The sequence below is a fragment of the Dryobates pubescens genome, chromosome 6 (assembly GCF_014839835.1).
Source record: "Dryobates pubescens isolate bDryPub1 chromosome 6, bDryPub1.pri, whole genome shotgun sequence".
NCBI classification, from domain to species: Eukaryota; Metazoa; Chordata; class Aves; order Piciformes; family Picidae; genus Dryobates; species Dryobates pubescens.
Genome location: NC_071617.1, coordinates 28,019,966 through 28,038,711, shown reverse-complemented (window position 1 = coordinate 28,038,711; position 18,746 = coordinate 28,019,966). Strand labels below are relative to the sequence as shown.

The window sequence follows — 18,746 nt, the reverse complement described above, 5'->3', positions numbered from 1 at the left end:
TCTTGAGACTGGTCTCAACATATTTTGTTGCCTAAAACAAAGCCCCTGCCTCTTTCTTCCATGTCTATAAAGGCTAAATATACTTCAAAAACCAGCAGGGCTCAGAGAACATATTTCTGTCACAGCAGTCACAGTCCTAAGCATCATCTTTTCTGTCCTCTTTCTCCTCACTTGATGCACTCTTCTCTTGGTATCTGTTTGTCCCACAAAATGATCTGTTTGAGAAGCCAAGTAATTTGCTTTCATAAAGGCTAGCCCTTGTAATAGCTCTCTAAACACTCAGGAAGGGAAGAAAAGCGCCAGTACCAACACAAGGTGAAAGGGCGGGAAGAAAGGGACTGCAGTTAATCAGGTGGCTACACCACAGTGTGACATTGACCTGTTCAAACTACTGTAAATTCACACCCTCAAATATTTTCTGTAGCTATCAGAGTCTCCACTCTAGTCTGTACGAACTGTAAGAAGTTATTGGCTGCTAATGCAACTTTATTACCAGTCTGAACATCAACTCCAAATTCAAATTTTATCTGCCCAGAAGTCTCCTAATGGCTGACTCCTGAGCCTTGCCTAAATCCCAGCACTCACTGGGCCTTTCATTCAGGAGAAAAATCAAAAAGATTCAAGTACCCTACTTGGCATTGCTAAGTTTACTCTACAGTTTAATAATCATTGCTTCTGTCTTCACTTTCCAGAGGCTTTGAAATAGATATATTCTCAGGTGTTGAGCACACTGGTAGATTTTACACTAGGCACAACTCTTTCCAGAACTACATCTGATCACATAAAACACATCACATTTCTTTGAACAGCAAAAAACATGATGTATTTATTGAAGCTACTCTATTATTCAGAAGACCTTCAAAAAGGAAACAGAAAGTGCTAGATGCTATACAGACATCTCGGTCATCTAGATATACACAGAAGTGAGCACTGTTTATTCCCAGGGACACTCCATAGCCTGTGCCAATACAGCAGTCAAATGCAAATACACTACAGACCTAGACAATGGTTGGTTTTGTTTTATTCTCTGTTGTTTTTCTAATGATATATAGAATTCATACCTTATGTTCCCACAAAACTATGTATTATATTCCCTACTACTGTTCCTGCACAGAGTCATGGGTTCCACATACCTCACTTCAGCTTAACTGCCATCTCTTCATGGAAGTTATTGCAATTATTATTAAAGTGTGGGTCTCAATTCCTCTACCCTGCATATTTTTGTAACAGCTACTGTTCGCCTCTGAAGTGTCCTCTCCACCTCATTTCATCTCTATATCTCATCTCTAGCTCTAATTATCAAATAATCATCCCTCTCATCCAGAAGGCTACTGAATGATTTCTGGAAATCCTACCTACCACAGCAGTAGCTGAAAGCTCCTAAAGCTTTGAGGCATGACTTCCTTTCACAAATCTCTTTTGATCTTTCCACAATCTATTACAATTAACATGCATCTATGGATTCTGTATATTACTGTCCTTTCTAAGCAACATCATGAGTAAATGTCCTTTCAATACTGGCCTCACAGTGCATTCATATTTCAACAACCTAAAAGGCGTCTAGATAAACAAGTCATTACATATCACTCCACAAAATTAATTCATCCCTCACCTTCTACAGAGCTATTGGATAAACATTGTCTTGTTCTAAGCAACTTGCTGTCATGTGGCATGCTTGTTTTCTAAATGCATTAACAATTGCAGATTTAAGATAATTCCTCTGATGAGTTACCCATAAAAGGTTCTTGGCAGGGCAACAATTAACAGCGATGCAAAACAAAGTCTTTCTGTTATCACACTGTCTTCCAAAGGTTTCGTTTAGAAACCAATCATCCTGTGGCACTTCAGCCTATGGTAGGTATTCTATTACCAACATTCTGAAAGGCCATTGTTGTTATTAAAGATTTTCATATTTATTACTTAGATTCTTTTTTCTATCTTATGCTTTATGATTCTACTTGTCAGATTTTTTTTAGCACTTTCCTCATTTCAATACTGCCTCAGCATTCTAGTATCTTTGTCTGATGTTCAGCAATACCATCTTCTTTCACATCTCCCTTGCTAATAGGCATGCTTTTGATCTGTACCCCCAGCAAGCCACCTTTAATTCTCACAAGGTGATATGTACTTTGCTGCTAGCTGTCTCTTAGCTTTAACCAGGTTCCCTATGATGTATTTCCAATCAAGTTGGAAAATCTTGTCATTTTTGCAAGAAAAATTAATCCAAGTACGTTATGACCTCTAGTAAAGACAGAATTCATGCAGGTAACATTTTGAGATACATCCCGCACACGCTTTTGGACAGATTTAAATGGTTGCTTCTTCTGTAAATACTTTGTAAGGATGCTTCACAAAACAGCCATGTCTACTTTTATAACCAGATTAAGGTTGTGATCAGCTTGTTTGATGCTTGCAAGAGACAACAACACATGAGGTTTCTGCAGAGGTGACATGAAACATAATCATATCTCATTTTATAACATTTTGACCATTACTCGAGGTTTGCCCCACCACCATCTCAAGGTACTGCTGAAGCAAGAATTAAAGGAAAATAAGCAAGCTGTGAATCTTTTTTTTTTGGTTGTTATATATTATGTAAGTCCTTCTACACGGAAAAGGTTCCAGTTGATTTTTTTCTTAACTCACTTTTGCCTGTTTACTGAGGACACATTCCATTGTCCATTAGCCATGCTTCTATGCTTTTAATCTTACAGTGTGGTATGTTTGGTTTATGGTGTTTGGGTTTTTTTGGCTTTTTTTAAAGTTGTTTTTGGGTTTATTTTATTTTATTCTCTACAACCACACAACATAGCAAAAGCAAGCCACTGGAACATAGATCCACTAAGGAAGATCTAGAGAACAATTCATGAATCTCTCTAAACTGCCACAGTTATTATTAAAGTTTTAATTCTAAAACGTATTTCTACTTCCAGATACTAACAAAGCAGAGAGGTGACAGAACTGCATTTAGAATACTCAAGATACATTGTTAGTATAAAGCCAGTATAAAATTCAAGTGTCACTTGAGTTTTGCTTCATTGCTTTGGCAGTTTGCATATGAATACAACTGAAAGCATCTTTCCACTAATTGTCCATCTTTCCTTATCCTCTTCTACTGCAGCTTCTCAAGTTGTGTCCTCACAGCCCATATACTGCCCCCTCCTCTCAGTTTTTCATCATTTTCTATTAAAATAAAAATGAAGGACTGCACAACTGAAGAGTAGTACACAGCTGCATACGGAGTCTGGTGCCTTCGGCAAAACAATTCTGAAAACATTCAAGATTACAGGAATGTTTTTTTCATCGTGTATTAATTAGTCTTGCTATATGAGCAGGCAGGTAATGGGAAATAGAATGATTAAGTGTATGGTAAAGTATTTGAATCAGTGATAATTCACGGGCAATCAAGCCCCATTTCTCAAAGCAAATTGTTTTATTAGGGTATACGTCAGTCACACTTATAGATGTGAATTTTGGCCTTAATTTAAGATTTTATTTGGGTAGCATTTCTCATATATTGATGTAGGTTTTGCATTGACTTCCTTGCCTTACTAAGACGATTTTCATAGTATTAATGTAACTCTTGATACTTGCGGTCTTTAGGCTTCGTTTCCTCTTGTCGTGGGGCTGGTTCCTAAGATGTAGTTTTCTTCAGGAAAACAAACTGAAGATTTCATTCGTTTATGCTGCTTGTGTTGTGAGTTATTGATAACTGATACAACAGCCAGCTGTTGGTCCTACTCTCTTGAACTCTATGATGTGCATAAATTGTTCTGTAGTGCAAAGTCTTTGCTGATCCAGGTGTCAAGTGGTCAGAAGAGGAAATAAGAGTGAAGAAAATTATTTTTATAGAAGGTGTTTTTTTCATTTGTGTTGTTTTTAGGGTATTCTGTCATTAATCTTGAAACTCTACTTTTTGAAGATGCATGAAAAACTGTAGCTTAGCAAGAACATTACTTTTCCCCATGGCATGGAGAAAAGTTAATAGTTAACAGGTTTTGTTTGGTTATTTTATCGACTATTTGGAATTAGTTTTCAGTAGTTGGTGATAGAGTATGTACATGAAAATGTCATCTATGCTTTTGTTTCAAGCTTAGAATTCACTGAAGGAAATGTATGCTAAAAATCTGACCTTCATGTACTTGCTCCTTTAGTGATTTAATATGCTTCCGTTTTAAAATCTAGTAAGAATTATTTTAATAAAATATTCATCTGTTAATTAGAATTCTACAGGTTTGTTATATGCTTACGGCCTCTGGAGAGGCAAAAGAAGCAATTTTGTTTTCACTCTGTAGACTGAGGAGTGGGGTACAAAGATATTACATGAATGTTTCAGAACATCCTGCACCGATTACACTGTTGTGCTGACCTGTTCCATCAATACTGCAACCCGAATTCATTTGAAAGCAACTTGTATTTTCTTTAATTCCAATTGTGGCATTATGTATGAGTTTTATTTGATTTATATTTTATTAGCAAATCTAAGCAACAAGTACTTGTACCTGAATAATTACAACTTAGGGGTTAGTCTTTTGTAGTTGCCCATAGAATTTGAATGGGGTAGAAAAAAAGAGGTGACATTCTTAATGCTGGGTGTTGGTATTTTCTAGATGCAGTCATGTGGAATGCCGCTTGCAAGGCAAACAGTGTTATCAGTGCAGCTATAAAAGATCAAAGATAGGTGCTTGGAGGGGTTACAAATGAGGATTTTTGAAGGGAAACTTGTATATTCTGTACTACTCAAGAGATTGAATGGTTTACAAAATGGACAGTGTGTAATATGATTAAGTATTTAAGTGTGTAGTGCTTTGTGGTTGGTATGGATGAAATTAATAGATAAAATCTAAGAGTATTCTGTTTGGCTTGTGGGAATAGCAATCTTGATCTAATTCATTGCTGTGCCCCACATATTGAAACAATAATCTCTTATTACCTCCTCTGACACTTTAAAGGAGGCGTTTCCTTTCTCGTATGTCAGCATGGCTGCAGAATACTACTTCTGGATATTACTGCTTTTTTTTTTTTTTGCGGAAGTCTCTCTGTTTCTTCAGGAAGTCCAGGTTTCCCTGCTACAAATCCCATTGTGTCATGTTGCAGGCTTTTTCCAAACTTCACTTACAGTACAGTCCTCTTATCTCTTTCTGCTTGTTTTTTGTATTCCTTCTTGACACTCTTTTGTAAAAAAAGATATAGAAGGATTGGAAGGAGACAACCTAGTTTCCCATGGGGATTTTCAAATAATTGAAGTTATTAAATACCTCTGACTTCTATTAACACTTTTTTGGGTATATGTGCAACTAGCCTCCATAAGTGGAAGCTTGAGACACTGTTCTCTGACTCCTTATTTACTTTCACTTCCATATAATGTAATTTTGAATGAGTGATTATCTTACTAATGATTGTTTTAAAGCAGAAATACCTACTTGATAGTAAGTAATTAGGAGCTGAATTTAAAGATCCAACAAAGCATTCTGAGAAACAGGAATCACTTTGCTGAAGCTTTGTGGAAAACTTTGACAACTGATTTAAAAACTTGTGTGTCATGTTTTCAGTTTTAATATAGCTTCAGTCATCTGGGTGACTTTTATGTATTAAAGTTTGTTTTGCTTCCGGCTTTTGTAGTGCTTTTTCAGTTGATGATGGTCTGAGGTCATCAAGGAGGATGTCAGAGAAGGGTGAAAGCACTGAGAATCCAGACATTTTCCAAGAATGTTTCACCAGAGCTTTTCACAAGATATTATAGAATTTTGGAGTTTCTTCCTATTGTACAAGCGTTGTTTCATGTACTTTCCCCCCACTTTCTGAAGACACACTTGGAACATTTAATCTGATCTCTGAGCAGGTACTGCCTGTCGTTGATTCATGCAAAATGCCATAGCTAAATAGTTGAAGCACTCTTACAATCTCTTTTGTGCCTAATGAGATGATTCTTTTTTTTAGGCAAAACCCAGAAACAATGGTTAACTAGGAATTTTTATTGTGTAAGTTGGAACCTTCTTTTGAGTAGGATATACTTTTAGAAACTATTCTTATGTTCTTCTGACAGTACTGAAAAAGGGTAATTAGGTTTTGTACTTAAGGAAAATGGCCTTTATGATTTGAAAGGCTTAAAAAGAGCTGACTTCTAGGTGTTCAAGAGGGGATTGGATGTGACACTTGGTGCCATGGTTTAGTCATGGGGTCTGCGGTGACGGGTTGGACTTGATGATCTTTGAGGTCTCTTCCAGCCTCGGTGATTCTGTGAAATTGAATGTACATATGTAGCTGAAGAGCATATCCTCACATTCCTACATAAGGAGCCATGGACTTGCATAGTGGATACATAAAATATCTGGGATGTGATTACATGAGAAAGCTAAAATTGCTTGTGATGCATAGAAACTCCCGAGAGGAGGTTAGAAGAGTGCTTGTACGTTTACATAATTAGTCACTTTTGAAATCCAGAAAACATTTTAACTTCTTTTTGGTAATTTATAAATGGTAGTTCTTATCCTTAGAGAAAGTGGTTTTAAGAGATTTGTAAATGTTATGAGGATATTTCTCAGTTTGCAAGTATGCAGTATGTGTTGCTGCCTAAATTATATCTGGTTGATCTGGGACAAGTGATTTTTATTCTTTAGCTGCTTCTTTTGACATAAGTTAGTGGTAAAAATTGCAGTGAACCTACCTGTCAGTCTTGACAAAGAAATTTAGAAGTGAGCGAGTTTGAGAATGAAGCATACCTCTGAAAAATAAATGCTTTGCTGCAGAATTAGAGTGGAGAGTGGAAATGTAATTGTGGTGCCTACCTTGTCTCAGTGTGAGTGATGCCACTGGGGTCTCTGTGTGTTTATTGAACTCCTAAGCATGTGGTGGGAAGATTAAATGTGTTTTCAAATGGGAGATATAGAAACGTGCACACAATACAATTTTTGTTTGTTTGCTTGGGGTTTTTTTCTATTTGCAGTCTCCTACTCTCCTAATTTTTTGAAATGGGAGACCAGTTCCATACTGCTGTAATACCATGTCAACACTCAAAACAACAGTGTGGAACTTGGTGGAAATGATGCACTAAGCTAACCAGACCCTTACATAGGTAAGTGGTAGAGCTGAAAACACTTTTCATAACCTTCTACAAAAGACATTGTTGTGCAAGCAACATGAAGGGTTTTCAGGTATGATTTAGGACTCCAAAAGCCTCTACCATTAAAAACAAAACAAAATCTGCCAAAAATGCTCTTGAAAAGCTTTAAATTCTTAACCTTCTAACTATAGTTTTCAAACCCGAAGTAAAACGATTGGGAAAAATCTTAACAGCACTTTCAACAGACAGAAACTGCCTGCCACCTGCAGGCTAGTTCTTGTTAAGCTGCAGTGCACAGCACCATTTAATCTTTCACAATAACTGGAGAAAATGTAAATTTTTATTGCAACAGTTAACTGAACACCAAAAATACTTTCAGTAATGAGCACTACTAGCAGTTCTCTAACTATTTAATCCTAGCCTGCTTAAATTCAAAATGCAACAAATAAACCTACAGGAAATTAAGTCATACCCTCTGATTAAACTGAACTTCCTTTTATAAGCCCCACTGATCTTGATGCAACAGCCATTCACTGACTTTCCCAGTACAACACTGAGGATGTGACAGTCACTCTCCACAGATACTTTGAAAGCATGTCCAAAAAGAATTTAAAACCCAAAGAAATGATTTGGAAATTTATTTGAAACAGACTGACATGACAGAAAACAAAAAGAAGATAACTGTCACACATTTGTCTATCAAAATATGTCAGTCTCTAACAATAAAACAGTGATACAGGGAGAGTACAACCATATTTGTAACCAGGTGAAGTTGGTCAAAGCCAAAACAAAGCCTATTTTAAATTAATCATGATATATTTAAGAGCAAGGACAAAAGTAGCAAACAGTGATGACAATCCAGAATGTATCACTTACCAGTCTACTACTTATCTGCAATCTGTCTCTGTTGCAGAACTAAGAACCTAAGGCTTCTAAACAAGTCCAGAAAACTTAGAGATAAAAAACCTAGAAGTACAGACAATGCACTCTTTCAGATGTGTCTGTTAAAAAGACTTACTCAGAATTATCCCTGTTATTTATGCAAAAGATTGTTTCTCTTACATATTCTGATTTGGAAAACACGACAGGGAAAACTGTGAGGGGACAAATGAAAGCTCAGGTACTGGAAGTCTGACTTCCCACTGGCATTGCTACTTGCCAACAAACTGCAGAGCTGCAATCCCTGTGTTTAAGCAACTGCAGAAACTGTCCTTACTTAAATATTAAAAGTGCAGGCACACAATTCTTTGAAAGCAAAAGAAACTCTAGCTCCTGCATAAAGCCCTTCTTCATACTAAAATACTTATTACCACTTCTTGCCTTGCACCAGGCACCAGCATCTTAACTACCTAACTCAGAAGGTATTTTTTGATTCTGTTCCATTCAAATGTTTAAGAAGCTGTCAGAGCTAGCAGGATGAAACTGTCCTTCTGCTAGCATCCTGTATTAACTTGAAGCAATTATAATATAGCAGCCTTTGCAGCTAGGCATTTTGTTCCTGCTTCTGCATTAGCATCAGCATTTACAAGACCATGCACAGAGGCTATAAGCAAGAACTTTGTGTTTCAGGCTGTGCTGGCCTGGCATGCCATGAAGTCTTTGCATAGGTCATAAAAGTACCAGCCCAAAGAATGGAGCATATAAGCAGCAGCCAACAGCTCATCCATTCAAACTGATTTAACTGCTCTCACTTTCACACCCGCTCAACAGCATGGTATCATCGTAAGTGCGTCTGGCTGACTTGACAGCATCCAGGAAACACTTAACTCTATTTCTGTTTTCTCATGCAGTGTTTATACAATTCTGAAGGAACACTTGAAAAAGTATAACAGCACAGCAATAAACTGTTTCTACATACAGTGACAATCCCATTTTCAAAGTGAAATTTTAAAGTTTGAGGCAGGCAGCTTTTCAAAGGTACATTTTGAACACTGCATGTAAGAAGTGAAGATATGTTTTTTCAAGGGAAATACAGTTCTAGATTATCTATGCAGTGGCATTATTACCAAAAAAACCCTCTAGAAAATGCCAGCACTGATAGGGTAGAATTTTGTTCTAACAGGGACTGACACTCTTAATGAACTAGGCCTGCCACGGGAACAGCAAATCTCTGAAAGATTTTGAAGATTCATTCCACAAACACATGACATTAAGAAAAAAAAAAAAAACAACTTTTTTAAAATCACAAACTAAAGTTTAGAATACTGTAGTCTTAAGGGAACTTCCATAATAGGCACACTGGAAGAGTTGTTGGATACTGGAGTTATAAAGTAATTTCTGTACAATTTTAAATGATCCAATTGTTTCCTCTACAATAAAACCTTGGGTAGAAAAACTTAAGAATAATCTCAAATCCATTAAGAAAATTACAGTACAACTAGTTTTCAAATTAGTAAGTGAAACTACTAAAAACTGAAAATACAATTTTCACTGAAGAAGCAATAGGTATCTCTAACAGAAATGCCAGTCTGCTTACAACAGAAAGCTGCATTACTGCAATAAGCATTTCCACCAGCAAACTTATGAAGCCTAGTTTCTTGTGGCTGTCCTTCACAAAGCTGATCACAGTTTCACTACATGTGGCATAAATGTAATGATTCTCAACATTTCCCTCCTGTGTGGATTCTCCAGTGTCCACACATACACTATAACCTCTCTTCACAGTGGAAAATAAAATCTGATGTCTTATAACTATCTGACCACCTACTGTGGCAACTTCACATTCCTGACATGGACTAAAGGCTCAGTCTAAGAATGACCAGATCAGTCAAAAAGCAAGTTTGACAAGCGGGTATCCACTGATATCTTAACACCAAAGAATACAGTGGTTCAGAAACCACCCTCACTTCAACTACCTGATGTTCAGCCAACAAAGTACTAATTGTTATTTGCTCTCCATACAACCTGCATATTGGAAATACAGGAAATAAGCCCTCGTTGCGTGCCCGAAGAAAAGTGTCATAGCAATAACCCTTTAAATAAAGGCCTGTCTGGATTCATTTCTTGTAGCCAGCACTGCATTCTTACTATTATCATGGTTTAGTATAATGCAAAAAAGTACCAAAAGAAACCATAAAAACAGGGTAATTTCTACATAATTCAGCCAGAGGTCTGATCACATTTGTTTTTCTGCTGACAGTCAGGAAAGACTGACCTAACTTTTACTCTACAATGAAAAACTTGATGGCATTACATTATTCTCACTCCTGCCGAATGACCTGAATTCTGCACCATAAAGGGTTAAGACGCCCAGCTATACTGACTGAACTAGAAAAACACGGGTGCTATCTGATACCCTGCATGCAAGTGCTCTGGCAACCAGGCTAATTAGTCAGGAGTTTAAAGTAGGAATGCTAACAAGCCTAATAGGAAGCAAGCACCTGATTCTCCCACAGTAGACAAACTGCAGCAGGAAACCTACTTTAAAAACCGTCAAGATTTTTAATACACAAAAATACACCCCACACCTTTAAACCCAAGCAAGAAAATTAAAACAACAACAACAAAAAACCAACACCATGCAAAAACCCAAAATGTACTTGGACCCTTTACCTTAACACAGAATCTATGCTTGGCTCAACCCAAAGGTCCCACCCTATCCTCTGAGAGCAGATTGTTGAAAAAGAAGTAAAGTATTTACTACTTTCTGGGAAACCTTAGGGCAGCTACAGATATAAAGAATTATACAGCCAAGCAAAATGTAAAAGGAAGTTATCTGGCAACACACAAAAGAGGCAGGCCTACAAAGGATTACTGTGCACATAAATTTGGAAAGAAAGGGATCCCAAACACACGCACACACACACCCCCAACTACAAACAACCAAAAAAACCCAAAACACAACCCACAACTCTAAATCTGCGTTCTCTTGTTTACTGCACTGTAAAGTGCTCACCCCCAAATTGACATTGCTAAAGGTTTTATAGCAAGTTAGTATCTTGCCAAAAAGCAACGTGACAGCACAGAAATTGCACCAGACTGCTGCCAGCTTCATTAACCTTATTACCTGTTTTACTACCTCAAGAGACAATAATGTACAACATTTAAATTTGTTCCAGTTGTATAGTTATTGGCGAATTGTCTTGGAATTCTGTCTATAATAATGAATGCATTCCAGATCATACTGACAGGATTTCAAAAACTTATTTTCCAAGTAAATCAGGTTACTCAAGCAGATTTGAAGGTACAATAATACCATCTCCAAAATTCAGGCTAAAAGGCAAAATTTTTTTGTAACAAATACTATGGAAATAGAGGGAAGGACTATTTTTGAGCTGCTATTATTATTTCTCTCTACCTTCCCCTTTCCTTTTTAAGAACACAAACCAACTGTACTTCAACCTATATAATTATGAACATCTACTACTAGCTCGGGGCGGGGGGGAACACAACTCAATCTGCACCATCGAATTTTCAAGAGATCAGCTGTGTCACAGCCAAAGATGCACAATCACAGTGCTTATATGCAGTTTCGTCAGGAACATATACACACAAAAAGCTGATATATCTTTCTAGTTACTTCTACCATACATCCAGAAAAAAACCCACTATTTATTCACCAAATATACAACCAAACTGGGTGGCCAAATTTACAGATGGAAACATCACAGAGTTGTAGACATGATTAGAAGCATTAACTGCAAACTTTTTAAACATTTCAAAGAAATACTACGTCCATGTTGCAACTTTCAAACAGGGGAGATTTGTCACCCCCCATTTGGGGGTTGGATTTGTGGTTGGGTTTTTTTGTTTGTTTTTGTTTTTTAATTTTGACACTCAAAAAGCCCTCCAGGAATTATTTTGAATTGTTTTTAGTTGTGGTGTTGTTGTTTTTTTTTTTTTTTTAATTTAAAGGAATTGGTTCATTTCTTAAAACCTATGAAACTGCTTTTAATGCCATTAGTTATTTCAATGTTAGTTAACAGGACAACCAAGGACACAGAGAGCTTGAAAAAAAGTCTTTACAGTAGTTGCAATACTTGGGTAAAATTCATCTGTTGATAGCCTTCTCTCTGCAAATCCCACTTAATCCTGTTGTATAATCTTTGGCAACAATTTCATCAGTGCCACACTTGGTGAATGACATTCAGCTTCAGTTAGCTGCATTTAAAAACAACAGCTGACAAATTTAAGAAGGTCTTTCTCTGCAGTAACACCATCTACAGGATCTTCAGACTGATAGTGATTTTGCACTCACTGTGAAGCTTTCTTGTGACTATTCTCACACTACAAATAAATTCCTTCCTTCTAACACAAAAGTTATTTCAAAGTAGTCATAAACATATAAACATATTTATTAAGTCCTTGCACAACCAAAATTCTGTTTTGGTTCTGATTCTAGCCCCTCCCTACTGTTTCTTCAGATTTAAAACAAAAGTTACCATGTACTGTCAACATAACAATACTTTAAAGCTGGCATCTTTCCTCTCATGAAGAAGCATTTTACCATCCAATTACGTACCAGATTTCTTTTTTCCTAGACAGTTCTATGTTTTCTGCCATCTACAAGAGTGTCAGTTTTGCTAGACTGGACACAAGTTCATTGACTAAAACATCTTTGTAAACAGGTTCGTGAAAATCTCTATACCTGACTGCATTCCTCCATTATGTATCTTCCACACTATTATTAGAACAGAACACATTAGAACAGAATGTTGTATACACAGAGACCTAGAAATTAATTGCCCAGAAGTCCCTGACTGGAGAAAAAATTACTCCATGTGTCCAGTTTGTCTGTGGCGGTGAGGAATAATACAACATTAAGCTAATCCAATGGCAACTGGCATTTGAAAGGGCTTTCCCTATCAACCATTGCTCCAGCTACTCCTTATTTCAACTGCTTCAATGCAAGCCTCTAGATGACCTCTAATGCGCTAGTTGAGAGAAAAGCCCAAGGAGAATCAATCCTAGTACCCCAGATTTCCTCAGAACTTCACCAGAGTCAGATAAAACCTAGTGTTAGCATAAAGGATGGATTATAAAATCCCTCTCAGGTGAAGGGAGTACTTTTCTGTAGCTGGAAAGCCATTTTACTATCTTAGGCTAAAATATGTAACCCCATCCTTATACTTTTCCCTTACGTAGCTATTCACACTCAGAATAAAACCAGGAACAACAGTTTACAGAAGCAAGGAATGCCTCTGCAGACCCAGAACCCCAGCTAACAGTATGTTAGAGGCTATCTTTAAAGGCACCTAGCAGTAATAAATTGGTTATCTATTGGAATTTCATCATCCCTGTTTAAAATTCTATTTTACTTGTCTAAAGATCAACAAACAAAACATTATGGGAGAAATACAGTATTGAAAACTCAGACTAAAAAAAGGCTATTAAAATTAAAGCCAGGCATTATTTCAATTAGTAAAGTACTTAACTGAGGAGAACAGAAGTCACATTTATAACACTGGAGGACATAGCATCTATGGTCTAAAAGTAACATTGCATAAAAATAAACACAGCTTTCTATTATTTCAATTAAACGTAACTAAATAATAACTGAAGTTATCAAATACCAAGGCGATGATACTTGTTTTACTGGAAATAATGTTTCCCCAAACATCAGGAGCCAATGAATCTGAAGTGTATCAGAGCTGCAATCACCAGCTGTTAAGACTAGCCTCTGAACTGTTTCTCACAATGCTGGGCATAAAGAAACAATACTGACTAGACTCAGTTAAGCAGGAATGACAGAGACCTTGAAAATACTACATCAGATGTTGTTGACACACAAGTATTGACAGAGTTTTGCGGTCCTGAGAGTTTCCGGTGTCCTGTAGCATTACTTCTACAAAACAGGGCAGAAGAGGAAAGTAACCAAAATTTTTAATAGAGATTTGATGAAGTGGTCATAATTGTGACCATCAGTCCAGAGATAGAGTGGGTTAAATGTGTTTTTAAAAGCTCAATTAAACCACCTGAAAGTAACTTTTAGTTGTGCTATAAAATAGTCATTAAAACAAAGAAGCATTTGAAAGCACGTAACTGCGGGAATAAAAAGCTTCTCTCTTTCTGTAATTGCAGTACTTCAGCCATGGCTAATGTATTTTCTCTTTCCCTCCTACTGCTTCAGAGTCTCTTATTCCATACTCAGGACAACAAAGAAACTGCAGTAACTGTTAGTAATCATCAGTGTTACTCCCAATAGAGGAAACTGCAGTTGACCACTTGATTACATAGGAAGCTTCTCATTTCCTTCACAGTTCCCTTCATAATAGCACAGAATCTAGGAAACTGTATCACATGATTCAAGCACAAAAATGAATTTTAGTGACTTTTTGTCAACTGAATTCAGTAAGAAATCACCAGTAATTTCTCAAACAATGGAGCCAGTTAAAAGTTGATGCTCAAGCTAAAAAAAGAAGTTTGAGTTACTATTTTGTAATTGTTGATCTTACCCTCTGAAAAATTTAAAGATGCATCCCCAAAATAAAGTGTTCTGTACAATACTTCTCATGTTTTATGAAAAATTTGTATTTCCAAACAGTAGCAAAGCAGCTTTTTCCCATTCAAACACTGTTACTTCCTTGAAGTGCTCTCAAGTATCTTAAATTATGTTGAAACATTACATAAGAATCTGGCGTCACTTTCAGTCATGACGAGGCACTGAAAGTATAGAACTGAATCTGCTGATTAAGTGCTCAAAATGTAAGTTGCCAGAGCCACTGCTCATTTAAGCGTCAGGAAAAAAACATACTCCAACAGATCAGCAACTAAATCAATACCGCTCCATCATTTTGTAGGAGCTTGCTCCTTGCTTCACAAAGGATTGCCCTCACCTGGTCACACAGAATGAAGAAGTTTCAGAGAGCAAGTTGGTCAGATCAACACTTATGAGACTGGGTATGTAAAACTGGGATGAGAGGGGAACGACAGAAGGACAACCGAAAAGCTGAAAGCTTAATCATCATGTAAGCATCCTTCACATTAATGCTTTCTTCCTCACCTTTCTGTACTTGTACATTGCTTAGGCAGCAGCTTCATTCCTAGAATTCAGAGCAGATGATCACCTGTCTAAGAGAATACAACTCACAAGCTTCTTCAAGAGTTTGTTCATTCAACATTAAGGCTTCATATTGTCATAACACAGGCAGTCTCTCTCTGCTGCATGCTGCTGTGGCCATCTTCAGGTAAACAGCTTTCATTTAGGAAAAGAAGGATATTTTTTCTTGAGGAACTCCAGATGATGATCTCTGAACTTTTGGGACAAACCAGCCCTATGCTCAACTTCTAAAATGTCAAAGCATTTTAAAATTCAAAGTACTCAAGCACACACCTAAAGGTTTTGACAAAAGGAGTTCTACAGGGTGAGGTTTGAGTGAGGGTTTGCTTTGTTTTGGTTTGGGGGTTTTGAGGGTGTTTGAGCATTTATGGGCTTATTTGGTTGGTTTGGGTTTTTAGGTGTTTTGTTTTGGTGTTTTATTCCTCGAAACTCAACAAAGACAAATGCAAAGTCCTGCCCCTGAATGAAATTATGTCTTGCAACTACACAGGCTCAGGAATAACCAGATGGGGAGCAGCCCCACTAAAAAGGTCTTGAGGATCTTGGTGGATAGGAACCTGAAAGTGATTCAGAAGCATGCCCTGGCAGCAAAGGCATCACTCGGAGCTGCACTAATAGGAGGAATATAGGCCATAGGTTAAGTAAAATGATTATCCTTCTTTACTGATCCAGTTCTGGGCTGTCAACATAGGAAGGACAGAGATAAACTGAAGTGATGCAGAGGACCACAAGAAAAGAGGCTGAAGAACTGTCTTAATAGGAGAGACAGAAAGAACTGGGTTTGCTCCTCTCAGAGAAGAGATGGCTTTGGGGAGACCTACAAAACAGCCCACAATACCTAGGAGGAGGCCATTGAGAAGAGGCAACAAGCATCTTCACAACAGTGCATGCTGGGAGAACAAAAGAAAATGGACGTAAATTTTAAAGGCCTCTGTTTCAATTGGATACAAGGAAAAGCTTTTTCACCATTGAGACAATCAAGCAGTGGTGGATGGTGCCCAGAGAGGTTGTGCAGCACCTGGGGCTTAGGTCTTCTCAAGACATTATGGGATAAAGCCCTGAGGGATCTTCAGGACTGACCTTGCTTTGAAAAGGAAGTTGGAAAAGAAATGTGCCAGTGTCTCTTTCAAACCAAAGTATCTTGTGATCTTATTTAAGTATCTATGGAACAGAAGCTCACCGATTTTCCAAGGCTACAGAAGCCTTACAGCAGCAACGCAGGCAGATATCCTTATTTACCTTTACCCAAGATGATTTTCAAGCATAGGAGCTTGGAGCCTTGGAACTTCAGGAATGCAGATTTAGACTATATACTAGGAAGAAGTTCTTTACTGTAAGGGTTGTGAAGCATGGGAACAGGTCACCCAGGGAGGTTGTGGATGCCCCCTCCTTGGAGTTATTCAAAACCAGGTTGGATGAGGCCTTGAACAAACTGTTCTAGGGGAAGGTGACCCTGCCCATAAACTAGATAGTCTTTGAAGTCCCTTCCAACCCAAACCATTCTATGAATCTATAAATACAGGGCAAGACCAACAGGAGAGTACCAATTCTGAGATGTCCTTATATGTATGTCCCAAGAAGTGCCATGACAAAAGAAAATATTAAAAATACTCAAATAGTTTTAAGTACCAGCATAACATCTGCCAATTTCTCCTCAGGTACAAGTCCAACTGGTAAAGATTAGAGACAGTAAAACCTACATAAGTGGTTTTCCTATTAAGAGTAATTTCTCCAGCTAATGCAATGCAATCCATCTCAGATGGAAATGAATTAGAGCAGGCAGACCATTGACCCATCTAGGATCACAGGATAACTTGAGGAAGAATGAACCTCAGGAGTTCCCAATCCAACCTCCTGCTGAAAGAAAGGTCATCTCTGAGGTCAGATCAGGCTGTTTGCAGCTTCATCAAGTCTCACCTTAAAAACCTCCATGGACAGAAACTGCACAACCTTTCTGTGCAACTTGTTCCACTACTTGACTAGTCATTGACCTCTGAAAAGTTTTATTTTGCAAAACATATTTGTAGTTGGTGGACTGGATAATTACTTCACTATCAATATGGATAAAACTATCTAAGCCCAAAATTATTTTTTCAAATGTTATCAAGTGAACCATTGTATAGCGTCTCTAAAATAAGTTTGCTTATTGTACTCACCAATGCAAAAGACTAAGCCCAGCCTCTAACTCATTTTTCCTTTAAGGATACAAAGGCATATTTTGTAGCACTGGTATGTCATCAGGAATTTTCAGGATGATTCTTTTAATATTTAAGTCCTGTTCGTTCTTTTAGATTATGAAACCAAAAAGCAATGGAAGTTCAGAAAAAGTTAAGCCATGGGCTCTGAATAAAAGGATTTTTTAATTTTTTAAATTTTTTTTTTTACATTTACATGTGCCTCCCAATACAGCTCAGTTCTAAAGTCCCGATAAGCAATTGAGTGCAACAGGCAAAGTAATTCACCACCACCAATACCAAATTGTTGCTATCCTCTAGTTGCTACAGGGTATATAGATCACAGGAGGGTACAAATGGGTGGAAATAATAATAAAATCACATACTGACCACAGCAGCACACCTTGATTTTGAGGAGAACACCACAAAGCAAGAGAACATCAGAAGAAAACAGAACTCAGAAAGTTAGAATGGAAGGAAAGTGGAGTGGAACAAGACAAAAGAGATTAAGCAACCTTGGTCTAATTACAGTAACAGTCTAGTTTCAAGCTTCTCAGTTGTTCACTTCATACAAGTTATATACAGGGGGCAGGAAGAGGAAAAGGCCCTCTAAACAATCTGAACTTCAAACACTAAGAGAGGTCTCTATGTTTCAGACTTGACAGGGTGCTTGGTTGCATGGTTTAGTTGGTTGGGTGGTGTTGGATGATAGGTTGGACACAATGATCTTGAAGGTCTCTTCCAACCTGGTTTATTCTATTCTATTATGAACAAAACCAATGTGAAATAGAAAGCCTGAAATCAACAAAATAGTTAAAGAATCAACCTTCTTCCTGCACACTTACAAAAAAAGAATAGTAAGGAAAGGATAACAGTCATACTTTGATGAAAAATGCACTTTTTGCACTCAAAATTCAACATTAATTCAGTTTGCAGACGACAGATCTTACTTTATGAACTTGATTTAGCTGGCCTACCAGTATTTAGCTAATAACTTGTTTTTAGTAACAGAAAGACATCCCAGTCTTTTATACATGCCTTGTATAATCATAGATGTGACAACCAAAATACTTTTTAAATGATAAAGGTCTAGGAATTGCATTGTGTGAATTTGTCACAGTGCTAGCTCTAGAAACCAATTACACTAAAAATTATTTCAACAATTTCATGATCAAAAATTCTCAAATAAATACTCACACCTGCTGAGAGTACTAAGCTAACAATAACTCACTGTAAAACCTACATGTCCTGTATCTGCCAGTAATGTGTTGTTTTTCCAAATTCTAATCTGGATACCCAGAGCAGTCGAAAGGAATGCTCCTCCACAGAAAGCATGGTAAATCATATCACTGACACTATTTTTAACATGTGGATTGCCTTGTGATCTTTTAAGAACAACTTGATATTTAGTAGTTGTCTGTCACTAAATATCTGAACAATACATCTCCACAAAATCATGTGGACAAGTCTCTCTATTTTAAGACTGTAAAAACATGGTCCTGACAGTTGT

The 18,746-nt window shown here is 37.3% G+C and overlaps 1 protein-coding gene across 25 annotated transcripts in view; it reads right to left on the bottom strand.

Annotated features, from left to right (window-relative positions):
• Positions 1 to 18,746, bottom strand: part of AFDN (afadin, adherens junction formation factor) — a 115,447-nt gene that overhangs the window by 81,336 nt on the left and 15,365 nt on the right. The gene's annotated exons all lie outside the window — the stretch shown is intronic.